Raw genomic sequence first — 27,654 nt, forward strand, 5'->3', positions numbered from 1 at the left:
AAAACCCCACGAAATCATGCCAGTCAAGAGGTTCAATCTCCATGTTTGCTTTAGGAATCGTCGTGACGCTGCCTGGGCCGTGAAGGGTGTGTGGACACTGTCCCTGGGCCCGGGGCGCCCCCGGCTGCTTGCTGTCCTCTGCGCGTGCTGGGACCCGTGGCTGGCGTCCTGCCGCCCTCCAGACCGCGTCTTTTGCCGTCCGATGGCTCCCAGGCCCATCGTGACCTGCCTTCCCGCCCAGGGGCCCTGTGACCGTGCCAGTGGGGACCATGGTATCACCCTTTCCCCTAACTCAATCTTGTTAGTTGCAAAAGGACCCAACTAGGTCGGGGGGCGGTGGGGGGGTGGTGGGCGCGAGCAGAGAAGCTCTGAGGGAGTCTAAGATGAGGGGGCGGCTTGACAGGAGCCCCTCCAGTCTACCCCTAACGATCTGCTCTGTGGCCCCAGCGTGTGCGGGCAGACCTCCAGCCCGCCACGTGACCGACTGTCAGCCGGTTCCGGGGGAGCCCGCCGACGAAAGGTCAACATGCCAACAGATGCCCGGAAAGATCATCCCAAGCTCCCCAGGTCCGAGGCGGGAGTCTGCACTTCACTCCCCTCACGGGATCAGAAAGAGCCCTCGGGTCCTCTCGGAAACCTGGGGACATGGGGAAGCCCTGTCCGGGGGCTTCTCATAAAGGAAACCCTTGTTTCCCGACATCCACAGACAGCTCTTTGCACTGGTTTAAATGGTTGTCGAGAAACAGAAAAATGTTCCCAAACACTCAGTCAATGTGTACCAGCAAATACAGCGTGTGCGCCGGGGGCAGATCAGATTCCTGCCCTGATGTCGGGGTCCACCTGTTCACCCAGGAGGTTCCGTTTACGCTTCCAGAGACACAAAGCTCTTTGGGGACCCTGTTTCTGCTTAGCAACCCTAATCCTTCTCAGTAACAGGTTTTCAAAAGGAATCTAAGAAGGAGGAAGATGGGTAGGTAGATAGGGTGTCAAACACTCAGCTGCCGGTCATCATGAAACCAACTTTTAAGTTAAAATAGCCTAAAGTTTTAAATCCAGCACCTGGACCTAGCTCTTAGCTGTTGGATAAAGGCACTGGAGGACCTTGGCTCTCTGCTGAGCAAGAAGAAAAGTCAGCAAAAGCTTTCTTTTTTGAAACAGTGTTGCCTCCTGTTTTCAACCCAAAGGCTATCTCCTCACAGACCCCAGGGATCTCGCCATCCTTCACCCTGTGTGTCGTGGACGGCATTGACAGCATTGTGTCCCCCAAGAGAAGCTATGTGGAAGGCCTACCCCCAACCTCGGATGGGACCTTACTTGGGAAGAGCCTTTGAGGATTTAAGCTGACCCAGCGGGAGGAGGGCTCTAGTCAAAAGGGGAGCCGTGGGGGAGTTCCCTGCTGGTTCAGTGGCTGGGACTGAATGCTCTCACGGCTGGGGCCCCAGGTCCAAGCCCTGGTTGGGGACGGTGGACACAGACCAAGTGGGGGCGGCAGGGAGGACTCCGCTGAGGACAGTGGATTGGCCCCAAGGAACGCCGGAGGCTATCCCGAGCACAGGAGCCTGGGGCCTTCGGAGGGAGGGTGGGAAGGTGGTCCTACACCTGGACTTGAGATTTCTGGCCTCCAGAACCAGAAACAACAAATCCCTGCCGTTTTCTCTTATTTCCTGCAGCTCTTCCTTCTCCAGGAGCATAAATGGATGTTCTATGTGTTCAATCATTTCATCTGAACTTGGAGAGCTTCTTTTTCTGTACAGTATGTTGAAATCTGGGAGTCTCTTGTGGCTCAGTGGTGAAGAATCTGCCTGCAATACAGGAGACACAGGTTCAGTCCTGGGTCAGGAAGATCCCCTGGAGAAGGAAAAGGCAACCCACTCCAGTATCCTTGCCTGGAGAATCCCATGGACAGAGGAGCCTGGCAGGCGACGGTCCTTAGGTCACAAAGAGTCGGACACGACTGAGCGACTAAACCACCAACCCCTACCATGTTGAAATCTGATCTGAATTATCCACAGGGTCCTAAGGTGGGCTATCCAGGCTGCACTACAGATGGCTGAAAACGACAGAAGTGTCTGCCACAGAATTGACTGTGCCAGATTTCCTTTTTGGAAGTCTCTCTTGTGTGGGCCCACTTTATTTCTCAGGGAGGGAAGAGAGACAGGTGGGAGAAGGCTGCCCAGTAAATCAAGTGGAACTAAGAGGCTCTACTTAGTCAACAAGGAAGAGTTTGCTGGTCTCTGAAAACATAATTGGTTTAAACTAAAGCCAGCACTAACCAGGTAGGATTTCAACACCCAGGGCCAGATTCCCCTGCCGAGAAGCTCAGTTAATCTCCTCTGTGCAATTGGCCCTTAGGGCAGCTGACTTGAAAAAGTAAAACGGGGAAAACAGGGGCCAGGTTGACCTCCCCTTGGGGCCCTCACCCCAGGCTCAGTCCAGACCTGGCAGCCAATCCCTCTCCTCCTGCCCTGCAGCTGCCCAGGGGCTCACAGACGTGCCGCCCGACCGTGGCGACACAGGGCTGGAATGCTCCTTTATTATTGGGTACATGATCACGGTAGAGGGGACTATCTCAGGAACCGTCCACACCCTCCCCATCCCCACTTCCACATCACAGCCGAGGAGCTGACCGCCCAACAGGAGACTGGGCGAGCCGAGCCTGTCTAGCCAAGGTCCCTGGGACCTTCTCAACCCAGGGACTGAACCCGAGTCTCCTGGGTCTCCCGCGCTGGCAGGCGGGTTCTTTACCACCGTGCCACCAGCGCTTTCCCCGGTTGTTTGGTCTTCGTGCTCAGTCGCTCAGTCACGTCGACGCTTTGCGACCCCATGGACTGTAGCCCACCAGGCTCCTCTGTCCACGGGGATTCTCCAGGCAAGACTACTAGAGTGGGTTGCCATGCCCTCCTCCAGGGGATCTTCGTTTGTTCTTTAAATGTTACTATTTCTCACTCGTAGGGCCTGCTTGTGTATTAAGATGCTCACTCTGTCTTTCTGTTCAGGGGACTGTATGTTCTGCTTCCTGGGACAGTCCCAGCTCCTGCCTGTTTTCTTAGCATAATTGCTAGTATCTCTCCCTTCATGCCCTGAAGCGTCTGAGTTGAAGGGAGAAACAATATCTAACCTAGCACCCTTGTTCTGTATGTCTCTCTCTGGGTTCCCGAGTCTTATTTACAAAGGCCGAGTATTAATACACAGTAGATTGTCTATAAACTGATGAAGCTCTCTGTCGCTGGAGGTAAACATTTCAGTTCTTCTTTGGAGCAGCTCTTAGTTTTAAGAAAAATCACCAGGACAGACCCTTCAGTGATATAAACACAATACACTATTACAGTACTTAGCACAGATAATCAGTCTACGTCTGTAGAATCAATGACCAAATAGATGGAGGAATCGAGAATTAGGGTGTTTCTATTACGTCTTTAGCTGAAGGTGAAACAGTGGGAACAGACCAAATTAAAATCAGATCTAAACCAAGGGCTCCAGACTAAGCAGAAGGAAGCACCTCTAACCTCCCCTCCTCCTAAGTGTTCTGAAGAACAGAGCCTGCCCGGGACCGTGCTGCCAGCCATACACTGTGTTATGCAATCAACAATCTCAGAGAAAGCGGAGAAGCCATGAAGTGCATGAAAAGCTTGATGGGTGGGGAGTCAGGGCCTCCTCATCACCGAGTGCCCAGGGACACAGTGGCATTTGCTCTGGAGCCTGACAGATATGCATGCTGAACAGGCTGGTGATGAAGGCCTTACCTAAAGCCATGGGTCACTCCAAGTGACCATGGAGTGGCCAGCACAGAGGTGATATTGACCAGCACGCTCACGGAGGATCTACTGGGACCTAGATGTGTGCTGGCGACTGTTAGCACCTGGTCCGTATCATCTCGTTTAACCCTCCCAATAACCTGATGCTTCTCAATTATGGTGCTGAAGAAGACTCTAGAGAGACCGTTGGGCTGCAAGGAGGTCAAACCAGTCCATCCTAAAGGAGATCAGTCCTGAATATACATTGGAAGGATTGATGCTGAAGCTGAGACTCCAACACTTTGGCCACATGATGCGAAGAGCTGACTCATTGGAAAAGACCCTGATGCTGGGAAGGATTGGGGGCAGGAGGAGAAGGGGACGACAGAGGATGAGATGGCTGGATGGCATCACTGACTCGATGGACATGAGTTTGAGTAAGGTCCGGGAGTTGGTGATGGACAGGGAGGCCTGGCGTGTGCAGTCCACGGGGTCGCAGAGAGTCGGACACGCCTGAGCGACTGAACAACAACAGCACCCTATCAAGTGGAGCCTGGTCCCATTTCAAGATCAGGAAACAGGGCACAGGGCGGTCACGTAACTTGCCTAAGGAAACGCAGCAACCGTCAGGGCCGGGGTTAGAATCCAGACAGTCTAAGTCGTAAGCACAGGTCCAGAGAAGGGTAGTTAGAGCGCTTAAACAGATTGTGAGCGTAGATGAAAACCTGGGCAAAAGCAGAACAAAGAAGACAAGTGAGTGCCTGCACTAAAAGCTTCACAAAGGACTGACTCATGGCCCAGTTTCATGGAAATGGCTCTTCAGATGGCGTCTTCTAAGTCATATTAACTTTAAAAACAGCCTGCAGAACCCAGGCCAACATAAGTCAAGGAATCCTTAAGCCCTAGAGCTCAGGCACCAGTAATCAAGATCGAATGCCTGGCCAACTTAACCACTTACATTAAGGGAGAAAAAGTGCGTAAGACTCAAGAACAAACGCTCGTCAGCTGCTCAAGGCGTGCCCTCTGGCCGTCCGGGGTCAGTTCAGTCGCTCAGTCGTGTCCGACTCTTTCTGACCCCATGAACCGCAGCACGCCAGGCCTCTCAGTCCATCACCAACTCCCGGAGTCCACCCAAACCCATGTCCATCGAGTCAGTGATGCCATACAACCATCTCATCCTCTGTCGTCCCCTTCTCCTCCTGCCCCCAATCCTACCCAGCATTGGGGTCTTTTCCAATGAGTCAGCTCTTTGCATCAGGTGGCCAAAGTGTTGGAGTTTCAGCTTCAACATCAGTCCTTCCAATGAACACCCAGGATTTATCTCCTTTAGGATGGATTGATTGGATCTCCTTGCAGTCCAAGGGACTCTCAAGAGTCTTCTCCAACACCACAGTTCAAAAGCATCAATTCTTCGGCACTCAGCTTTCTTCACCGTCCAACTCTCACATCCATACATGACCACTGGAAAAACCATAGCCTTGACTAGAAGGACTTTTGTTGGCAAAGTAATGTCTCTGCTTTTAAATATGCTATCTAGGTTGGCCATAATCTTCCTTCCAAGGAGTAAGCGTCTTTTAATTTCATGGCTGCAATCACCATCAGCAGTGATTTTGGAGCCCAAAAAAATAAAGTCTGACACTGTTTCCACTGTTTCCCCATCTATTTCCCATGAAGTGATGGGACCAGATGCCATGATCTTAGTTTTCTGAACGTTGAGCTTTAAGCCAACTTTTTCACTCTCCTCTTTCACTTTCATCAAGAGGCTCTTTAGTTCTTCTTCACTTTCTGCCATAAGGGTGGTGTCATCTGCATATCTGAGGTTATTGATATTTCTCCCAGCAATCTTGATTCCAGCTTGTGTTTCTTCCAGCCCAGTGTTTCTCATGATGTACTCTGCATATAACTTAAATAAGCAGGGTGACAATATACAGCCTTGACGTACTCCTTTTCCTATTTGGAACCAGTCTGTTGTTCCATGTCCAGTTCTAACTGTTGCTTCCTGAACTGCATGCAGGTTTCTCAAGAGACAGGTCAGATGGTCCGGTATTTCCATCTCTTTCAGAATTTTCCACAGTTTATTGTGATCCACACAGTCAAAGGCTTTGGCATAGTCAATAAAGCAGAAATAGATGTTTTTCTGGAACTCTCTTGTTTTTCGATGATCCAGCGGATATTGGCAATTTGATCTCCGGTTCCTCTGCCTTTTCTAAAACCAGCTTGAACATCTGGAAGTTCACGGTTCACGTATTGCTGAAGCCTGGCTTGGAGAATTTTGAGCATTACTTTACTAGCATGTGAGATGAGTGCAATTGTGCAGTAGTTTGAGCATTCTTTGGCATTGCCTTTCTTTGGGATTGGAACGAAAACTGACCTCTTCCAGTCCTGTGGCCACTGCTGAGTTTTCCAAATTTGCTGGCATATCGAGTGCAGCACTTTCACAGCATCATCTTTCAGGATTTGAAATAGCTCAACTGGAATTCCATCACCTCCGCTAGCTTTGTTCGTAGTGATGCTTTCTAAGGCCCACTTGACTTCACATTCCAGGATGTCTGGCTCTAGGTGAGTGATCACACCATCATGATTATGTGGATCATGAAGATCTTTTTTGTACAGTTCTTCTGTGTATTCTTGCCACCTTTTCTTAATATCTTCTGCTTCTGTTAGGTCCATACCATTTCTGTCCTTTATCGAGCCTATCTTTGCATGAAATGTTCCTTTGGTATCTCTAATTTTCTTGACGAGATCTCTAGTCTTTCCCAATCTGTTGTTTTCCTCTATTTCTTTGCACTGATCGCTGAGGAAGGCTTTCTTATCTCTCCTTGCTATTCTTTGGAACTCTGCATTCAGATAGGAATGTCTTTCCTTTTCTCCTTTGCTTTTCGCTTCTCTTCTCTTCCCAGCTATCTGTAAGCCCTCCTCAGACAGCCATTTTGTTTTTTTGCATTTCTTTTCCATGGGGATTGTCTTGATCCCTGTCTCCTGTACAATGTCATGAACCTCTGTCCATAGTTCATCAGGCACTCTGTCTATCAGATCTAGTCCCTTAAATCTATTTGTCACTTCTACTGTATACTCATTGGGGATTTGATCTAGGTCATACCTGAATGGACTAGTGGTTTTCCCTACTTTCTTCAATTTAAGTCTGAATTTGGCAATAAACAGTTCATGATCTGAGCCACAGTCTGCTCCCGGTCTTGTTTTTGCTGACTTTATAGAGCTTCTCCATCTTTGGCCACAAAGAATATAATCAGTCTGATTTTGGTGTTGACCATCTGGTGATGTCCACGAGTAGAGTCTTCTCTTGTGTTGTTGGAAGAGGGTGTTTGCTATGACCAGTGCGTTCTCGTGGCAAAACTCTATTAGCCTTTGCCCTGCTTCATTCTGTACTCCAAGGCCAAACTTGCCTGTTACGCCACGTGTTTCTTGATTTCCTACTTTTGCATTCCAGTCCCCTATAATATAAAGGACATCTTTTTTGGGTGTTAGTTCTAAAAGGTCTTGTAGGTCTTCATAGTACTGTTCAACTTCAGCTTCTTCGGTGTTACTGGTCGGGGCATAGACTTGGATTACCGTGATATTGAATGGTTTGCCTTGGAAACGAACAGAGATCATTCTGTTGTTTTTGAGATTGCATCCAAGTACTGCCTTTCAGACTCTTTTGTTGACCATGATGGCTACTCCATTTCTTCTAAGGGATTCTTGCCCACAGTAGTACACATAATGGTCATCTGAGTTAAATTCACCCATTCCAGTCCACCTTAGTTAGCTGATTCCTATAATGTTGACGTTCACTCTTGCCATCTCCTGTTTGACCACTTCCAATTTGCCTTGATTCAGGGACCTAACATTCCAGGTTCCTACGCAATATTGCTCTTTACAGCATCGGACTTTGCTTCTATCACCAGTCACATCCACAGCTGGGTATTGTTTTTGCTTTGGCTCCATCCCATCATTCTTTCTGGAGTTATTTTTCCACTGATCTCCATTAGCATATTGGGCACCTACCAACCTGGGGAGTTCATCTTTCAGTGTCCTATCTTTTTGCCTTTTCATACTGTTCATGGGGTTCTCAAGGCAAGAATACTGAAGTGGTGTGCTATGCCCTTCTCCAGTGGACCACAGTCAGTGACCTGAAGTCAACCACGTAATCCTTGGTTCATTCAGGATTATATCCAGGAGCGGTTTGGGGTCTTTTTTGCTGTGTTTTCTAAGGTGCTGGGGTTTGGCCAAAAGTTCATTTGGTTTTTTCCCTAAGGTAGCACTTAGTTATCTTTAACTTCGTCCGGAACAGTTTTGTTAGATTGTATTGTGACAGCTGTTGTATCCGCACTTAAAAAAACATATCAGAAGTGGTGAATTTTTGTGTGGCCATTTTAATTAAAGATGGAAGGAAGAAAGCAACATTTTCAGCATATTATGCTTTATTATTTCACTAAAGGTAAAAACACAACTGAAATGCAGAAAAGGAAGCTCTGTGCAGTGTTTGTGACTGGTGGAACACGTCAACGGCAGTTTGCAAAGCTTTGTGCTGGAGACTTCTCGTTGGCCACTGCTCCAGGATCGGGTAAACCAGCTGAAGTGATAGCAATCAAATCAAGACACTGACTGAGAACAATCAACGTTATGCCACGCAGGAGATAGCCGACATACTCAAAACTATCCAGATCAAGCGCTGAAAATCACTTGCATCAGCCTGGTTGTTAATCGCTCTGAGGTTTGGGCTCCACATAAGTTAAATGAAAAAAGTCACTTTGATCATATTTCGGCATGCGATTTTCACTATGGTTTTGAAACAAATTGTGATAGAGGTAGACCTGGAAGCCAGTTCTGTGTCCTCCCCTGAGTGGACCGTGCTTTATGGAGATGCCCTCTAGAGAGAGCCCCAGCCTCCCCAGTGCAGGGGAGGAGGGGCCGAGCTCTTTGGGAGGGGAGAGGACTGCTCTCTCCTGAAGCAGCGGACATGTGTGGGTTTCAACGGGCTTCAGGCCAAAAAAGGGGGGCTTCTTCCAGAGCGGGAGCTCTAGAGCGAGACCCCCTTTGCCCACTGACCCAGGAGGCCCTCTCCAGCCCCCACTGCCGCTGGCCCGGCTCCATCCCACAGAGCAGGGCTGGCAGTGGGGCCGGCCAGCCTGGGTGATCGAGAGAGCCCCACCCGCCATTCAGGACCTACAGCTGAGACCCCATACAACCAGGCTCCCAACACTGCCCTAAAGCTCACACGCAGACCTCCCAGTCCTGGTCACTGCACCAGCGGTTCAATTCAATTGTTCAGTCATGTCTGACTCTTTGCGACCCCATGGACTGCAGCACACCAGGCCTCCCTGTCCATCACCAACTCCTGGAGTTTACTCAAACTCATGTCCATCGCATCAGTGATGCCATCCAACCATCTCATCCTCTGTCGTCCCCTTCTCCTCCTGCCTTCAGTCTTTCCCAGCATCAGGGTCTTTTCCAATGAGTCAGTTCTTCGCATCAGGTGGTCAAAGTATTGGAATTTCAGCTTCAGCATCAGTTCTTCCAATGAACATTCAGGACTGATTTCCTTTAGGATGGACTGGTTGGATCTCCTTCCTGTCCAAGGAACTCTCAAGAGTCTTTTCCACCGTGGTTCAAAAGCATCAATTCTTCAGTGCTCAGTTTTCTTTATAGTTCAACTCTCACATCCATACATGCTGCTGCTGCTGCTGCTAAGTCGCTTCAGTTGTGTCCGACTCTGTGTGACCCCACAAACGGCAGCCCACCAGGCTCCGCTGTCCCTGGGATTCTCCAGGCAAGAACACTGGAGTGGGTTGCCATTTCCTTCTCCAGTGCATGAAAGTGAAAAGTGAAAGTGAAGTCGCTCAGTCGTGTCCAACTCTTAGCGACCCCATGGACTGCAGCCCACCAGGCTCCTCCGTCCATGGGATTTTCCAGGCAAGAGTACTGGAGTGGGGTGCCATCACCTTCTCCGCATCCATACATGACTACTGGAAAAACCATAGCTTTGACTAGACGGACCTTTGTTGGTAAAATAACGTCTCTGCTTTTTAATGTGCTGTTTAGGTTGGTCATAGCTTTTATTCCAAGAAGCAAGTGTCTTTTAATTTCATGGCTGCAGTCACCATCTGCAGTGATTTGAGAGCCCCCCAAAATAAAGTCTGTCAGTGTTTCCACAGTTTCCCCATCTATTTCCCATAAAGTGATGGAACCGGGTGCCATGATCTCAGTTTTCTGAATGTTGAGTTTTAAGCCAGCTTTTTCACTCTCCTCACTCACTTTCATCAAGAGGCTCTTTAGTTCTTTGCTTTAGGCCCAATGACTTCAACCAGTTCAGGGGCCACATGGTGGGCCAGAGAGGGGCTGTCCCAAAGACGTGGAGTCTGCTGGGAGTGCTCCTCCCCAGACAGGGGACCGCCTGTAGCCCTTTCTGCTGCAGGTGAGGGCAAGACAGGGCCTAGTGAGCGGGGGAAGTGGAGAGACAGGCACGGTGACCACGAGGTTCTGACCCCGGTTTCCAGGCCGTGGGGACAGATGCTCAGCCAGACCCTGTCTCAAACCTACTCCTTGGGCTCCAACTTGGAACCTGGTCCACTTCCTGGAGAGCGCCAAGGCAGAGACGCCAGCCCAGGGCACCTCAGGCCAGCTCCCCCAGCCCAGCGGCCACCCAGAGGGGCCTGCAGCTGATCTGTTTGACCAGCTTCGTCCCGGGTCCTGCATAGAGCCTGGGAGCACAGAACCAGAGAGTCTCCGAGATGGAGGGACCTTCCCTCCAGAGGTCTGCGTCCAAAAGCCCAACTGTGCAGAATGCCTCGTTTCCTGACAGGGACCCAGTGGGCACTCCTCTCGCCCAGCCTGGCACAGAGCAGGTGCCCACAGGAGCGAAGGTGGGAAGAGTCCAGGTGGTGCTAGAAAGGGGCAAATCCAGTGCCCAGAGCCGAGGGGTGAGGGCGCTGTGCCCCCTGCCCAGACAAGGGGTGCCTGGAACGCAGCCCCGGTGCCTGCCCAGCCCTGGGGACCCAACGTCAGGACACCCGCCCTAGATCGGGGCTCCCCGGCCTCAGCGCTGGACACGTGGACCGGGGACCCGTTAGCCGTGGGCTGCCCTGGGCCCTGCCGGTTATTGACAGGCATCTCAGGCCTCTGCCCAGCTCCCCCTTTCCAATGAAGAATGTCCCCAGATGTGCCCAATGTCCCTGGGGGTACAGTCTCAGGGACGGAAGCACAGATCTGCCACCTGTGTGCCTGGCAGGGCCGACCCCACACCAGCGCCCGAACCCTAGGCCTCCCCTCCCCGCCCCCCTGTACACACCTGCGGAACCGAAGGGGACCTTGCTCCAGAAAGACCCCCCCTTCCCCCCCTCTCCTACCAAGCCCACGTGGATTTCTGATGACCCGGGACCCACCTCCCCGGAAACTACTTCCCGCTACTGCGGGCCCGTCCGGGCCAGGCCTGCCTCTGCTTCTCAGACCTGCCCGTGGCTGCCCCCAGGAGTGTCCCCGCTTCGTCCGCGGTCAGCGCTCTCCGTGCAGCTTGGGCTCTCCTGGACACCCGGGCGGCCGCATTTGAGGGGAAAGGGGTTCCTGTCCAAGACCGCCTCCATCACTCACACCCCTTCACCCCCCCTGGAACCCGGCCGCCCCCACAGACACAGCCCCCAGGATCCCGGCTGACCCCGGGGCGCCGGCGGGAAGGCCCCCAGGTGGACGCGCGGGGCTCATCCCGGATAACGGATAACGCCGAGATTCCCGCTGACGGCGGTGGGGCCCCCTAGTGGCCACTGCGGCACCTGCGTCCTCCCCCACACCCTCCACCCAGCCCACTCCTCATCAAAAACCAACTGGAGGCTTAGAGGTACTTTTTTAAAGGCAAATCTCAATGGGAATTTGATGCTGAAAAAAAAAATGTGGTATATATCCTATTCTATTTCTTAAGCTGCACGCAAATTGGATGGAGCTTTTGGCAATTTATTCACTGAGGTTACAAGGGCTGGGGCTGGGGCTGGGGCTTGGGGCTTGGCTTGCCAGATTGTTGAAAATGAAAGTTTGACAAAGGGATGACATGTCAGCGGCCAAAACGTAAACCCGCAGAAAGCCAAGTTCTTAATGCAGCGGAAAGAACTACCGGATCCACCCAGACCACAATCCCGCCACCTCACAGTCTGCCGGGTTTTAAGCAGCTGCCGCACCACGCTGCAGACTGACTCCCTTCAGCGGGTTACCAGGGTCTGCAGGATCCCCGCAGGGAGCCCCCGGGCACCGCAGGGTCCCAGGAGGAAAGTGGATTCTCACCTAAGCCCCACGTTGAGGACTCAATCAGGAGGAATCAGTAACGAACAAAGGGAAGGGGCACCAGGGCCCCCGCCAGGCGTGCACACCTGCCCAGGTGTCCCTGGGCCTCCGCCAGGCGTGCACACCTGCCCAGGTGTCCCTGGGCCCCCGCCAGGCGTGCACACCTGCCCAGGTGTCCCTGGGCCCCCGCCAGGCGTGCACACCTGCCCAGGTGTCCCTGGGCCCCCGCCAGGCGTGCACACCTGCCTCCAGGTGTCCCTGGCTGCCAAATCCGGCTGTTTGACCTGGCGGGGGAAGGGGGCCTCCGTGACTTCCCAGCGGCTCCTGCCTGCTGTCGACACCCGGGAAGGGAGAGTAGACGCTTGTGCACGACCCTCTGAAGCCGGCAAGGTAAGAACCTTTGCCCGTGGGGCCCAGGTAGAAGCGGCAACAGATGCTGCAGCCTCTGCCAGAATGAATCCTAAATGAGTCGCTCTGGAAGCAGGCACATTAATGAAGGAAAATGGACTTGTTTTTCATTCATGGAGGCAAACAGCCGGAGAGCATATTAGTAAGGGGAAAACACAGAGAAAAGGCTGGGAATTCTTCCCACACACCACCGACCAGGGAGGGGGTCCCGCAGTGCCGGAGGGGAGGGGGTTGTGACTCCTGCCCGGCCCCCCAGACTCCAGCTTGGCTTTCTGCTCACGTCGCGGCCATGTCACTGCACAGCTTTGCCCTCTGCAGCCAAGGACAGACCCGGACCAGGCGGATGACGAAACCTGGCCAAGCCTGACGGGTAACGGTGGCTCTCAGTCACCAGGGTCCACGGAAGCCTGAGAACACAGAGAGACCTCTCTGGCAAAAGGCACAGGGTCCCCAGATGCTGTCTACAGGTCCCAGGAGCCTATGCTGGGTGCCTCTCCTCCTGCCGGCAAAGGGTCAGCTGCCCGTGGGCAGGGATGAGCTCCCTCCAGCCCTTTCCGATGGGACCCTGGTCCGAGGGAAGCTCAGCGAATCCTGGTGTTGGGGTGTGACTGAGCAGGGGGAATGTCCCCTCAGGAGCGGCTGTTGGACAGGAGAGGCTCCTTAGGGGCTGTGGCAGAGATCAGTCCTCATCCCTAGAGAACTTTTCTCCTCTTAGAACCTTCTAGAACATGGGCCGCCCCTGGGGCACACCGCAAACAGCCTCACTCTCCACCCCGCCTGCAGCCAAGCACATGCTGAGAGCTCCCCGGGGCTAGCGGGTGGACATCGAGCTTCTGGGCCAGGATTTCCAGGAGGAGGCTCCTCTGCTATCTTCTGCAGGGACTCAGACACCCCTCCAGACCTGGGGAGCAGGGTGTCAGCACCCTGACCGTGGGCTCGGGGGAACCATCTACACGGGGCCCACACTGCAAAGGCTGGGGAAGGAGAGGGGTTTTCTCTCTAACCTGAACAACTGTGATGAGAACTTCCAACACAGCAGAAAGGCGAAGCCATTCACTGTTTTCTCATTAAGAGTCTAAATTACAGATAGGAGCAGGTGCGATATTATCATTTAATTTGTCTCTATTCCATTTTTCAGGCTGCAAGGGCTCTCCTGGGCCCTGGGAGGTACCAGTCAGTTCAAGTGCTTTTCACAATTTCAAAGCAGCGAAATAACAGAGCCTCCCACCACCAAGACATCAGCACGTGAAGCCGCTGGACAAGACAGTACAGGATGTTACTTAAAAGAGCGCTTCATGTAGACACAAACGCAGGTCCCGTCTCAAAGGAAGCGACAAAAACAATTTTCCCCGGCGCACAGGCAGTCTCGCCTACAGATGCTAGACGTCCAGGAGCAGGTCTGAGTGCTGACCTTCGGAAAGGCTCTGCCTCTGCATTGGGTCCAGGCAGTAGACCGCAGCTGGGCGGGGCACAGTGGACCCCAGAGACCACCACCCAAACCGTCTGCTAGCCAGATCTCGCCAGCTGCTCACAGGACAGACAGAGGGGGACCCCGAAAACGGGGCCCCATCCTGGGACCCAGTACAGACCTCGCAATGAAGGGATGTGCCGGGCGCCCTGACTCAAGGGATGGACCTGGGGGGTGGGCTGCTCCCAGGAGAAGAGCAGAAGGGAGGCCCACGTGGGAGCCCCCACTCCTCGGGTGCTGCAGTGCCTGTTGTATGTGGAAGGCGACCCCCACCTTTTATTAGATTTTAATCAAGAACGATCCTCTTAAATATTTCAGATTGCCTGCTGAGGATATTTTTAAAGGACTACGTGATGAAGAGAAGAACACGGGAAGCATAAATTTTTAAAATTCATTCCCTCCATATAATAATCCACGGGGCGTTCGCGGCTGCTCCGCACAGGGAGAGTCAATGACTAGCGTCTTTCACGTGGCCAATTACTCCCGTCCCTCCGCCCCGTCCATCCGCCCACCCAGCTCTGCCAACATCCACAAACCAACCCAGACTGTAAGAGGGCCTCTTTGCAGCCCCGCCAAACCCACGGCTTCTCTCGGGGAACTAAAGATTCTCTCTGCTGACACAGGAAGGCCCAATCAGAACACATGCACGTGTACCCACACACACGCGTGTGCCCACATGAACACGTGCACGTGAACACTCACGGGCCTGCACACACAGCCTCCCCTCACAGGCTTCGTCTTGCACCCGTGAAGCTTCGTCACCAGCAGAGCCCATTATCAATGCCTGAGAGATAAACACAGAATCTGGGTAATAAAAAGAAATCTTTTTTTTACATATATGCGTGTTTATACAGAAACACAATTTTCTTCCTGGTGTTTCCTGTGATTCCACCTGCTCACAGCCGGCCGCGTGCTCAGGCCTCGCCCCACCCTTCAGAGTTCCTGCTCAGAAATGGCCGCGTGGGGCACCTCACTCAGGGCCGTGTGCAGACACACGGCGCACGGCACCACGGTTCAAGATGGCAGCGGCGGAGGGCCGTGTGCAGAGGCGCTGGGCACGGCAATGCCATCTGGAGTAGGAGCCCCGCCCCCCGAGAGCCCCGCCCCCTGCTCCTGAAAGTGAAAGTGTTAGTCGCTCAGTTCTATCCGACTCTGTGACCCCCTGGACTGTAGCCCACCAGGCCCCTCTGTCCCCGGGATTCTTCAGGCAAGAAAGCTGGAGTGGGTTGCCACTTCCTTTTCCATGGGATCTTCCTGACTCAGCGATCGAACTCAGGTCTCCTGCATTACAAGGAGATTCTTTACCGTCTGAGCCCCCAGGGAAGCCCTCAGCAGACCCAATAAGGCCACCTGGCCGCCGCCTGGCGGGAGAGCAAGGGCCCTGGTGCCTGACTGGCACCTCCTGCCCTTCCATCGGAGGACGGAGCTCTCCTCTGCTGCTGACTGAGCTCTGTCTCGTTCTACCGCCTCTAAGGACACCAGGTGGGAGACCCTGGGCTGGGGACCAGCTCGGGAGGGTCGGTAACAAGAGCAGGACAGAAGGGCAGGAACCACAAAGGGTCACTTGCTCCTGTCTGGGTGTCCAGGCTGGAACCCAGGGCCCCCCGCTCCAGCTTCCTCTCCCACTGGGCAGGCAGGCCTCTGACACCCCCTTTATCCACCATCCTTGGCCACAGAGGCACAGACGCAGACACGCCACTGGAATTTGGGGACATCTGTGGTGGGCACCCCTCCTGTCCCCACCTTTCCTGACGGGCTCTTCCTGCACCATTGCCCTCCCCCTGCAAACACCACTGTTCAGACCTCATTTTTCCCCCAGCTGGCAACCCTGAACCCCCACCAAAGTGTGACAGACACCCAGGACAGATACCCAGGATGTCGGCCATACTGATTCAGGGGAGCATTCCCTGGATGCTCTCCTGAGGGATTAGTTGGAGACTGTTTGTCTCCCAAGTGTGGTGGTGGGATGCAGGGGTAAGGGGGCGCTGGTGGTTCTGCCCCTTGAGGTGCCTACTGCAGGGGCCGCCCTACTGGGTCCTAGGGTCACCGCCACCCCCAGTGCATGTGGCACACGCCAGCCAGGAGGGTGGAAAGAGGGTAGGGCACACCTGCTGCCCACCTGCCACACGGCCTCCTAGGCTCATCCAGCTGAGAGGGGATCAGAACCAGGCCCCTGTGAACAGCTGAGCCCCCGACAAACAAGAGGGAGTCCACCGTCCAGGGAGAGACGCTGTGTCCACGGAGACAGTCCCTGTCTCTGCCACACTGAGTAAGAACGTGCACGGGCCTCTGGGTGATCGCCACACCACGGACACAGTGGAGAAAAGAAAGACGAAGGCCCATCTGTACTTGAACTTGTGACTCAGAAAGGAAAAGCCCTCCTGCTCCCAAACACCAGATGGTGGGTTCGGGGAGCTGCCTTGGAGACCCCAAGGGCAGCTGGGGAGAGGGAGGGAAGCTTGTAGGTGGACACACTGGAGCTCCACCCCCTCACCCCTCCTCTGACGGCTGTGGCACGTGGCTGAGACCCAGATTGTACTGCTGGGCTGGGCCAGACAACCTTCGGTGGCCCCAAGGCACAGGGGGGCAGGGAAGCGGAAAATAGCAGGTGGTCCTCTGTTGCAAAGCAAACAACCCAGGGCCTCTGGGTGGTGTGCAGAAAGCCTCCTGCCCACACCAAATTTAAGCACTATCAGTGGGCTAGTCATTTACACACTAGTATAAGCAAGCTTTCCATTGTGGTCATGAAAGGTGATTTCAGGGAGCAGAAGGACGGGCAGAATCACAGCACGGGGGCGATGAGCAGGTCGAGGAGACGGGACACCGACAGGGAAGAAGTGGACAAAGAGGGAAGCCCATAGGCAGTGGGGACAGACTGACTCTACTCCATTACTTCCCCTGGGATCGGCCCAGACGACAGCCCTCCAAATCTCTCGGTGGCCAGAGCTGCTCGGCTACAAGGTCACAAAACAGAGATGATATGCCCGTCTGATTTGCTCTCAGACCATTTCCCATCCACGTTGCCAAACAGGATTCTCCCAGACAGTTCCAGACGCGGAGGTTTCAGTATTGCTCCCTGGGGAAAGGTCCCAGGGAAGATGCCTGTCTGTTTACATAAAACCACACGGGCGTGTTCACCTCCAGCCTTCTCAGAGCCTTTACTGTGCGTACAGGAGGAGACCCTGACCGCGTCTTCCTCAGAAACCTCCCCCCTCCCTTCTGCAGGACAAACAACATCAACACCTAGAGAAACTGGGGTTCCGAGGGACGCTGTTTGGGAAACACTGACACAGAGGTTCGTTCTCTGCAGGAAGTTCCCAGGGATCCCGAGGAGGCGCCTCTCCGTGAGGGTAATTGGGCGCAGGGAGGCCTAAGTGAACATCAGCTCAGTGACAGTTTCAGTCATTCTGATGGAGACACTGCAGGCCGGAGCCCCACGGCAGACAGAGACATGCAAGCTTTGAAAAACCAAACGAAGCCGGCAGCGAGTCGTGACGCGGGGGAGCAAGGAAGGGGGCTGAGGGGCGCGGCCGGAGCCGTGGGCCATCCTGGACGCGTCCTGGGCATGCACACGGGCCCACCCGTCCCCGGCCCTCGGTCCCGGCCCCCCGCATCACAGCAGTGGGGGGGACCGCGCCCTCTTCCCTGCCCAGACGGCACCTTGTCTCGTCCACATATTTCCTAACAGACTTGCAGCCAGACCCTGTCTGCCCCCGAGAAGGGCGCCTGGCATGTTCCAAAGCTGTGTCCCCCTTTCAGGGTCACATGGCCCCAGCTCCTGCCTGCTCTAAGCAAAAGCCCACAGAATGCTGAGGGGGTGGTGAGCAGCGGGCAGATGGGCAGCAATGTCACGTCCTCACACTCCTCCTGTGGGCTCCGCCACGCCACGCCACCGCTGGGGACACCAAGGTAGGCCGGGCAGGAGCTTTAGGTGGGGACGGGGGTGGCCGAAAGGAAAAGGCAGAAGGCTTTCAGGGTGCTCAGAGCACATCCAGCTCACCCGTCACGGGTGCACAGGGCATCAGTGGGCACCAGACCACAGTGCCTGAGCCCCTGGCCTCGCGGCCACCTGCCAGCCACATGCCTCGTGCTCTCCTGCAGGGCATTTCAGCCTCGCACGGGGTTTCCTGTAGCAAAGCCCCACCGGCCGGGCGCCTGAAACAGCAATAATGTGCTCTCCACGGCTGCAGGCTAGAAGTCCAGGGTCAAGGTGTGGGAGGGCCACGTGCCCCTGAAAGCTGTCAGGCCCGCTTCAGCTCCTGGGGGTGTCACGTCGTCAGATTCCTTAGCTTGGATGAGCCATCCCAGTCTCTGCCCCCACAGTGCCCACAGGCTGCGTCCTCTGGGGGTCTCCTTGCGTCCTCTGTCCTTCTTGTAAGGACACCAGTCAGTGTATTTAGGGCCCACCTACCTAGTGGCATCTGCAAATGCCCTAGTTCCAAGCGAGGTCACCTCTGAGGTTCGGGGCAGGACGTGACTTGGGGGGGGGATACCACTCGCCCCAGGAAGGGCACGTTCATGTCAAGCCCCCACCCCTCCAGGAGTCCTTGGCGGCTCCTCCACCGGAGGGACGGTTAAAAGCACAAAGTGGGGCCAGAGCAGGGCCGGCTCCGCCCTCGGGCCTCTGGAAAACGAACAGCTGCAGGGAGAGAGAGTCTCTGCACTCCCCCAGGCCCCAGGCTCCCACTGCACCCCCTGAGGGAGGTGGGCGGCCGGGCCACGGATGCGACCGGCCTGCCCGAGGTCACATGGTCGGCCGTGACAGGGCATGGCCCTGGGCCAGTGTAGGCTCATGGCGTGGGCCGCCTCCCCTCCTGGCACCCCGAGCCTGTCCCCAGCACCCTGGGCCTCTGTCCAGCACCCCAGGCCTGTCCCCAGCACCCCCGCATCTGTCCCCAGCACCCCCAAGCCCATCCCCAGCACCCCGAGCCCGTCCCCAGCACCCCGAGCCCGTCCCCAGCACCCCCGAGCCCGTCCCCAGCACCCCGAGCCCGGCCCCAGCACCCCGAGCCCGTCCCCAGCACCCCCGAGCCCGTCCCCAGCACCCCGAGCCCGTCCCCAGCACCCCCGAGCCTGTCCCCAGCACCCTGGGCCTATGTCCAGCACCCCAGGCCTGTCCCCAGCACCCCCGCATCTGTCCCCAGCACCCCCGAGCCCGTCCCCAGCACCCCGAGCCCGTCCCCAGCACCCCGAGCCCGTCCCCAGCACCCCCGAGCCCGTCCCCAGCACCCTGAGCCCGTCCCCAGCACCCCCGAGCCCGTCCCCAGCACCCCTAAGACCGTCCCCAGCACCCCAGGCCCGTCCCCAGCACCCCGAGCCTGTCCCCAGCACCCCTGAGCCCGTCCCCAGCACCCCTGAGTCTGTCCCCAGCACCCCGAGCCTGTCCCCAGCACCCCCGAGCCTTTCCCCTCCCAGTGCTCACCCCTCCTCTGTGATCCTCCACCTCGGATGCATTTCTAGTCTCTGGGTGTGGCCGGCAGTTCAGCTCCTGCCAGTGGGTGTTTGCAGAATGAAGACACAGCGGGAGAGGAGTGAAGCGGCCACTGCAGGGAGGCTGGTGGTCCTCCCCCGGCACCTCCCAACCTCCAGGGGCCAGGGCCCCACTGGGTCACAACTGTCCACGGACACCGAGGCAAAGCTGCCTGGCATCCACTCACTGGTCTCCCGACAGGACGGAATTACCCCACAGCCTGCAGCACCCACCCCGATGCCCAGAGCATCGTCGCAGGAGAAAGAGGCCACCGGCTTCCGGAACCAGGGAGGCCAGCACACCGCCCATTTCTCCGCCGCCCGTCTCTCTTTGGCCTTTTCGGTTCATCCTCATGGTCTGTTTACTCCAAGCGCCTGGGAATGGGTTCGATCTAGGCGAGCTGTCGCCACTGGTTACAGCCAAGCGCTCCCCGTGCGGACGGCACAGGGAGTGACAGGTCACCGGAGCTTCTCCAGGGATGTGGGAGCTTCACGCCTCTTCGGCCCGTTGTCGGACGAGACTGAGGGGGACCCTGCCCTCAGGAAGCACAATTTCCCAGGAGTCGTTGGAAGTGTAGCGGCTACGTATTGGAGCTCCCCAGGTGCCGTGGGGACCCCCAGGGGCACCTCTGAGACCTCAGGAGAGACTCTGCATGAATAGACCGTGTTTGGGTTTCAACACCCTCGTGGGATGCTGAAGCAGAGGTGGGGCCGTCAAGTTCCCGCCCCCCCCACCCCGGGGCTCCTGCTCCGGGGACGTCTCTGGGAAGAGGGCGGAGAGGCAGGGCACTTCGGGGCTCAGGCTGGGGGCATGGGGCAGGGCAACACTGCCCCCCGGAAGCAGTCCCTCTGCCCCCCGACAGCCAGACGTCAGCGTGTGCCCAGCTTCTCATCTGGGCACCCTCTCGAGGGATCTGATTTTGTCTGAATGAAAATCCATTTGTCCACCTGCAAGGTGCACGAGTGCTCAGCCCCCAACTTCAAAGGCTCCCCCCGCACCCTGTCCCAGCCCCCAGCCCCGCACAGCCTCCCCGGCACAGCGAGAGCCGGGCCCCTTTTAATTTAACTGTAATTTCCCATCTGGGTGCAGTTGCTGTCGGCAGGGTTTTCCGTTTCCAGGAAAGGTCGTGGGAGGCTGGGTGGTCGTTGGAGGCTGGGTGAACAAGACCGAGGATTTCCGTTTCTTTTACACCAAAGTGAGACGACACAGGCTCCAGAGGCGGGAGCAGGGGCGTGGAAGCTGTTCCTTGGGGGCCCCCAGCCTGGCCTGCACCCCACACGCTGTGCTGCTCACCAGCGCCTCCTCTTGGGCTTCCAGAAAAAGGCCACGAAGGGGAAATCCGAGCCGGCCAGATTCCCCTCCAATCAGAGGTCCGGATTCCGGCCTGGCCACATCCCTCCTGCGTTTTCAGACACAGGAAGGCTCGTCCACCTTCGTGGACCGGGCTGAAGGAGAACTCGCTAGAAATAGGTCCTCTCCCCAAGACTCACCAAGGTTCTTTCCATCTCAGGCGGCCTCTGACTTTGAAACCTGGAATCTGAACAGAAGCGCGGTTTTGTTTTCCAGGCAACTAGGGTGCAGCTGTCCAGCCAGCAGGTAAGGGGGACCCTCCTGCGTCCTCTGCCTGCCCCTGCTCCTCCCAGGCCCACCTCTCTCTCCAACCTCTCCTCCCCTGCCTGCGCCTGGCCCTGGCATCCGGGCCTGCTGGGCCCAGGTCCTGCTGGAGCATGAGGGCTGGCAGAGGACTTCCCTGGTGGTCCAGTGGCTGAGACTCTGTGCTCCCACAGCGGGGTCCCAGGTTTGATCCCTGCTCAGGGAACTAGATCCCACGTGCCGCAACTAAGACCTGGTGCAGCCAAATAAGTAAAAATAACGTTTTTTTAAAAACAGAGTGGCCAAGAGGAGAGTGGTGACGACAGGTATCGAGCCCCAAGCATTTCACAGCAACCCGATTACTGCTCCTGCCCCATTTCACTGCAGGAGACGAGACTCAGAGAGGGTGGGAGACTCAGGCAAGGCCACACAGCGAGTGAGGAGCAGGGCGGGTCTCTAAAGCACATCAGCTGGGCCCCAGAGCCATGCAGGGAGCCACTGTCCCGGAAGCCTCCTAAGTCTTCACTGGTATTTTCAACTTTGGGGTTGAAAGCCTTGAAATGAACTAGAGCAAAACGCTTTGTTTTCGCGGGGACCTAAGTTTTCTAGAGTGAGTGAGTGACTGAAGTCACTCAGGCGTGTCCGACTCTTTGCGACCCTATGGACTGTAGCCTGCCAGGTTCCTCCGTCCACGGGATTTGCCAGGCAAGGATACTGGAGTGGGTTGCCATTTCCTTCTCCAAGAGTCTCATAAGAAAGTGCCTAACTTTTAATGCTATTTTACCCACTTCGGAGGAAATGATCTAATCTGTTATTAAACACACCGCCTGGCTCCTCTCTGCTGTGTATTAAATATGCTTGATTTTTTCTTGACTGTTTAAGGGACATTTACTTGGGGAGGCAGGGTCTGGGCCACCCTGGGGGAAGGCGGGAGGTTTGGGGAACAAGAGTTGCCGGTGGGAACAGGTGTTCGGGCCAGAGAATCCCAAAGAGGCCAGCGCTGCTGCCTGGAGAGTGGACGGAAACAGATGGACAGAGGCCGGGTCATCAGCGGGGATTAAGACTCATCAGATCAAAGAGGGAGCCGGGGTCAGCGTGTGGAACCCCTCCCAGCAGGGGGGACCAGGCATGTGGGGCCAGCTGTGTCCCTTTGTCTGGGAAGATTCGAGGCATCCACCCTCCTGGACAGGATTGGGAGGCTCTGAGGACAACAGGCCGGCTCCCGGCGGCCAGGTGGGTGGGTGGACTTCTGCCCACTTCTCCTGCCCCCACTCCCCGATGGACTCCCCGGTGGTGGGGCTCCTCCTGGGGACAGGGGTGGCCTTGCCAACGGGGGCGCCACACAGGGCCAAGCTGGGCACAAACCAAGGCTCCACCACTTACCAGGCTCTTGGTGGGCTCTTGGGCAAGTCACCAGACCTTGTAGTGCCTTGGTTTCCTTGCTTGTAAAATGGGAAGAATGAGCACAGGCACAGTCTCCCGGGCTCGCTGGGGGCTGCACCCATAAATGCAAAGAGGGTGAGGTGTGTAAGGGAGCCATCCTGCCACAAGTCAGCGTTACGGCTGGGCTCCACCCCTCCAGGCCCTTGCTGGCCTCCTAAGAGTCACTTGCTTCCTCTTTCCAGGACCCCGTCTCTCCCTCTGTAAGACGGAGATGGGTGGACAGACCGCTTCTGCCCAAGGCAAAGCCCTGGCAGCGCCGGGCCTCCACCTCCGCTCCGCTGCCCCATTCTCCACGGCCATCTCCGGGCTTCTCCCCAGCGTCCGCCCTGCCAGTGTTCTCCGTCCACAGAGGGTGAGCCTGCGTACCTGGAGTGGTGTCGTGGGGACACGCTTGTCTCCCAGGCCGGACACAGCCTCTGCAGGTCCAGGGACGCGGTCCCCGGGGTCAGGACTTACACGCGGGCTGGGTGGGGGAGGCGGAAGGTAAGTCTGCCCTGGGGCCCTCTACCTAGAGAGGCGGGACTCAGTCCCTAGGGAGATGCTCCAGGCAGTGCTGCGCTCAGACCCCGTGGGGATGGAGAGGCTCTGTGCTCCCGGGAAGATGGCAGAGTGATTGCTTTGTGCACACAGCTTACACATCTCCCAGAAAGACCGGCCCCTCACTCGTCCTTCACTCACAGTACACACAGGAAATACTGCAGCCAGACAGCTGCCCCTTCTCTGGACCAGCCGCGAAGGTGGGAGAAGAAGCCGCTGATGTGAAACGCAGGCAGGCCTGTTAGGGAGGTTCCGGATGGGCGGTGGGGGCAATTCGTGTCCAGCTGTGACTAGGAGGCTGGTGGGGCGGGAAGGCACCTCTTCTGGGAACACAGAGGCTGGAACAAGCATGGGGGCTGCCCCCATCACCCTGCACCCCACCACCACCCTGTACCGCCCCCCCCCGCAGTGTGCCAAGTGCAGAATCGGACCCAAGGGAACTTAATAAAACCTGTTGGTCGCAGACACCAAAAACCTGGGGGTCGAGATGGCGTCGCCCACAAGACCCCAGCTCACCCTCCCTCTAGCCATCCCAGCTGTGAGACTCCCCAGCTGAGATTCTCTGATGACGTCAATAATTGAAAGCTATCAAGGTGCAAAGTGCTGTCTGCAGGGTGGGGCCCCCACTGCTCCAAGGGGGCCGGTCAGGACCACCACACTCACCCACATCCTGTCTGACCCACCCCGGGGCGAACCTCATAGGCTAAGACAGTTCTACTTCCGCAGAGTCTGGGCTTCACTCCACGATGAAGTCAGCAGGGTGGACGGGTCATCGTCATGTCCCAGGCCGGCAGCCTGAGACCCCGGGCCGGAGCAGGCCCCATTGTGAAGGGTCCCTGAGGGCGTCAGGGGAGGAGCAGTTCAGAGGCCAAGTCTTGCTCAAATTCAGCCATGCCTAGCTGTGCGGCCCGGGTTCCTCAGAGGTGCAGGAGAGACAGTCACGTACCCACCTCAGTGAGTGTCTGGAAAAGTTTAATAAAATAAATCGGCTCCCCTTTCCCCACAGTCCCGGAAGGACGCACACACCGCCAGCCCCGCGGATGGCTCTGTTTTGGGTGGGCTAGGTACTTTTTGCCAGGGTTCTGCAAAAGCTCTGGCAGGCTCAAGGGAACAGTTTGGGGCCCCAAACGAACATGGTCAGGATCCGCAGAGGTGCCCCTAACCCAGCAGCCCTGAAACCTGCAGAGGGGCGCGAGGACCCCACCCGACCCGGACGCTCCTGGCGGGTGAGCGTCCAGGTCTTTGTCAGCCGAACAAAGGCTTCTCCGCTTTGTGCGCCCGGGAATGTGGAGTTTCGAGGAGTAAATGAATCGTAACCCGAGCTGCGGTTGTTGTCCGAGAGTTGAACAAACTCCCCTTGGCGTCTTCTGGCTCCGTGATCGTAGATGATAGAGCCAGACGGGAGAACAGGAAAACCACCCCCCCCACCCCGTCCCCTCGCCCCTTTTTCTCAGAAGGCGCTGCGTGTGCTCCGTGCCCCTGGGGCACCGAGGTGGGGCTAAGGGTGTCACAGCAGCCAGGGCCCTGGGTCGGGGCGTGTCACGCCCCAAGTGCAGGGAGCACCACCTGGGCACCCAGTCCACCCTTTTTGGGGAGCCATCAAAGGCGCCAAGGCCTCTTCCAGCACGATGCCAAAGGCTCCGTGGTTCCCCTAGAGGTTCTGGAAAATCTGCACCCCTGCTTTCCAGCCTCCCCAAGCTGGAGGCGCCCTCTCTGTGGGGCCCGCCCAACGTTTGAGCAGGTTCAGGAGGACAAGAAAGGTCAAGCTCGGTGGGACAGCGGCACCAGGCCACGGAGGAGCCTCTGGGTGCCCCCCCCCCGCCTTCCTTCCTCCAGCTCGAGGGGAATCGGACTAGCTGTTCGATTGGGATTTATTCTCTAGAGAGGCGGCAGATCCTCCTCTAGATTTGGCCCAAGAGTTTAGTAAGGAATGGCGGTAGGGATGCGTGAGTGCCACAGAATGTGAGTCTGGAAAGATCCAGGGTGCGTGTCCTGGTGGAGCCCTAGACCTAGCACCTTTTCTTCCCATCCTGGGACAGCAGGGCAACGGAGCCGGGCTGCCCTTCATGCATCACCAGCTCGGTGCCAACTCCCTGGTCCTGCCCACTACTCCAGCCAGCCTACTTTCCCCACTGGGGCAAGCACTCCCTCCCCCAAATCTACAGGAAGTGACCCCACAGGACAGATGCCCTTGCGGTTCAGTAGAAGCACGCGCCCCACCCCCACCCCCACCCCGCCTGCCCAGACTGGGCCAACTTGCTGGAGAGAAGCTGGAGGCTCCCTACCCCAAGGGTGGCCAGCGGGGCTGGAGGCCGATGGCACACAGTGGGGGCATCGCCACCTGCCCTGGGGAGGCCTGGTTCCAGCTGCAGAGAGGAGGAAAGCACTTCCGTTACCAAAGACTATTTATTTGGTTTTGGAACAAAATCTCCCAAACTAAGAAAAACAAAAAACCAACCAGGAGGGAGGGAAGCACACTCAGTGTTTCCCCTTGTGTCCATCGGCCACGGGGAAAATGTGTGGCCAGGGCGGGGGTGGGGTGGGGGACAGAACTCCTGCCCAGCCCACCTCCCCCAGCAGAGCTGGAATCCTCCTTTGCCTGTCTACCCCACCCATCGGCGTCCCCCATTAATCGGGCCTCCCACTGAGTCTACCGCTCAGACAAAACTTTAGGACTCGGGGCATCTGTGAAGTGTGAAATTTCAATAAATTAGAAAGCAGAAACTGGGTTTCAAAGGCCACCTCGCCTCCAAACATCGGCCACACCACTGGCCTGCCCCCTAAAAAGGGCCAGGCTGCTCAAGCAAACCGACCAGAATCTGTAACTTGGCTGGGACCCGTCCACAGCCCAAGGCAGCAAAGATTTCACCATCATCTCACTCCTTACACTCTAGGCACCAAAGGAGAATCGCCACCACGCGGAGTTTTGCAAATCATGTTTGCTGCATTCCCTGGTGTTTCTTCTGGAGAGTCTGTCCCGGAGACCTCTCCTCTGTGCCCACACCCCCGCCCTCCCAGCCCCTTCCCAGGGAATAATCTGCTTGGAATGCTTGCATTCAGGGGCCTCCTTCCGGGTCCTAAGTCCCCTGGAAGACCCCTGGGGCGCACATGGCCTCTGTCTGGTCTCGGAGGTCGCTGAAAATCGCGCCTCCGCCGGCCTCCCCGCGCGGAGACCTGACTCGAGGCCCGAGTCCAGCTGCTCGGGCTTCCTTGCAGCCTTTTCAACCCTCTGAACACAGATTCATTTATTTATGTTTTTTAATGTAGTAAATGGGCAGCTAAATGAATTGCAATTTGTAATTTTTATGGTTAATTTGAAATCTCGCTCTTGTTGGCTAATCCTGTTAGTTGGTGGCAAAACAAGGGGGAAGTCGTGTAGCAGCAGCAGTAATTCTGATAGGCATTTTATGTTAAATTACGGCCACCGGCCAGAACAAAAGGCGCGGCCGGACTTTCGGGCGGAGCAACCTCGGCGGATCCGCGCGGCCTGCGGCAGACAGAGCGGAGCGCTCGGGGCGCGGGGCTCGCGCGCTCCCAGGCACACCGGTCCTCCCCGCGTTCGAAATGAAGAAGCCAAATTCGGCACCCGACTGTGTTTGTGAATAGCCTACGCGTCTCAAATCCGCGACCCCGCGGTCTCAGAGCGTCCCCAGCCTCGCACTAAGCGCGGGGCTTTTGGGGTGCGGAGGCCCAAGGGCGGGACGCACGCCAAGGCCCCTCTCCCCTCCCTCGTCGCCTCTCTCTTTCCCTTTCCCTCTGCGTCTTGGTCTGTTCTTCGCTTGGGTCCCCACAGGAAGCGAACTGGGAGCGCGGCTGTTGGGGGGCGACGTCCTTTCCCCCACCTCCCCGGCACTCCAGCTCCGGACTCGCCAAGGACAAGCGCCCGCCGGGTTTGCTACGGAGACTGAAGCGAAGGGCGCGGGAGCGCGGGGCGGGACTCAGGGGCCATCCGTGCGTCCGGGGGCGACCCCGCGGGCCCCAGCTCTTTCGGCGATCGGCGCGGGCCAGGTGGGGTCCCGGCGAGCAGAGCGCGCGTGGTCGAGGGCGCTGGAGCGCGCGGCTCGGCATGTTCGCGCGTTGTCGCCCGCGCCGTGTTTCTTGTCCCTGGCGCCTGCTCGGTGCCATCCCAGTGAGTTTGATTGAAACGCGGCTGCGAGAAGGTTCGTCGAGCGGGGAACGCGGGTTGCCGGCGGGAGGGGCGGGCGAGGGGCCCGAGCGGCCCCGGAGGGCGGCGGCCGGTCGCCCCCGCGCCGCGCTGCTCGGGGACTGCTATTTTGAAACCTGGCTGCTGTCCCCTCCAGGGCGCAGGATGCAAGGGTCAAGTGTCACTTCCTCTGGCAGTCAATCTCCAATATTCCTTGTAATGTTTCTAAATGGACGAATTCATTACGCGAGGACGGGTGAATGGGGGAGAGGCCGCCAGCGCGCTCGGTCAATAGCGTCCGCTAATGGTTCATTTTGCACAGCGGAGCGCGGCCCCGTGGAACCCAAGGAAGAACCTGATCAATATTGTTTACTTCCTCGCCGCCACGGGCGTAAAGGTCACTTAGGGAAGGCGGGAAAGTGCAGGCACCCCGACAGGTCCTAATTGTCTCTCTTCTTTCCCCTGGACCCGCTGCCCCTTCGACCTCTTGCACCCTCGCCTGCCTTTCAAACGCAGCCCCCGGCTGCTGCGCCTGGAGGAGCCAGTCTGGACCGCGGACGCCTCGCACGGTGCCCGTGCACACGCGTCC

At 56.8% G+C, this 27,654-nt stretch overlaps 2 long non-coding RNA genes across 2 annotated transcripts; one reads left to right on the plus strand and one right to left on the minus strand.

The window, feature by feature from the left end:
• Nucleotides 1–1,011: 1,011 nt before the first annotated feature.
• On the minus strand, nt 1,012–11,446 carry LOC145524834 (uncharacterized). The gene is made up of 3 exons (XR_014067876.1): nt 11,183–11,446; nt 4,341–4,459; nt 1,012–1,802 (listed from the first exon to the last, which is right to left on the minus strand). It is a non-coding gene; the product is annotated as an uncharacterized LOC145524834 (long non-coding RNA).
• On the plus strand, nt 11,100–14,715 carry LOC145524833 (uncharacterized). The gene is made up of 3 exons (XR_014067875.1): nt 11,100–11,565; nt 13,549–14,015; nt 14,197–14,715. It is a non-coding gene; the product is annotated as an uncharacterized LOC145524833 (long non-coding RNA).
• Nucleotides 14,716–27,654: the final 12,939 nt, after the last annotated feature.

The sequence above is a fragment of the Giraffa tippelskirchi genome, chromosome 10 (genome assembly GCF_054371585.1).
Source record: "Giraffa tippelskirchi isolate mGirTip1 chromosome 10, T2T-mGirTip1v1.2.pri, whole genome shotgun sequence".
In the NCBI taxonomy this organism is placed as follows: Eukaryota; Metazoa; Chordata; class Mammalia; order Artiodactyla; family Giraffidae; genus Giraffa; species Giraffa tippelskirchi.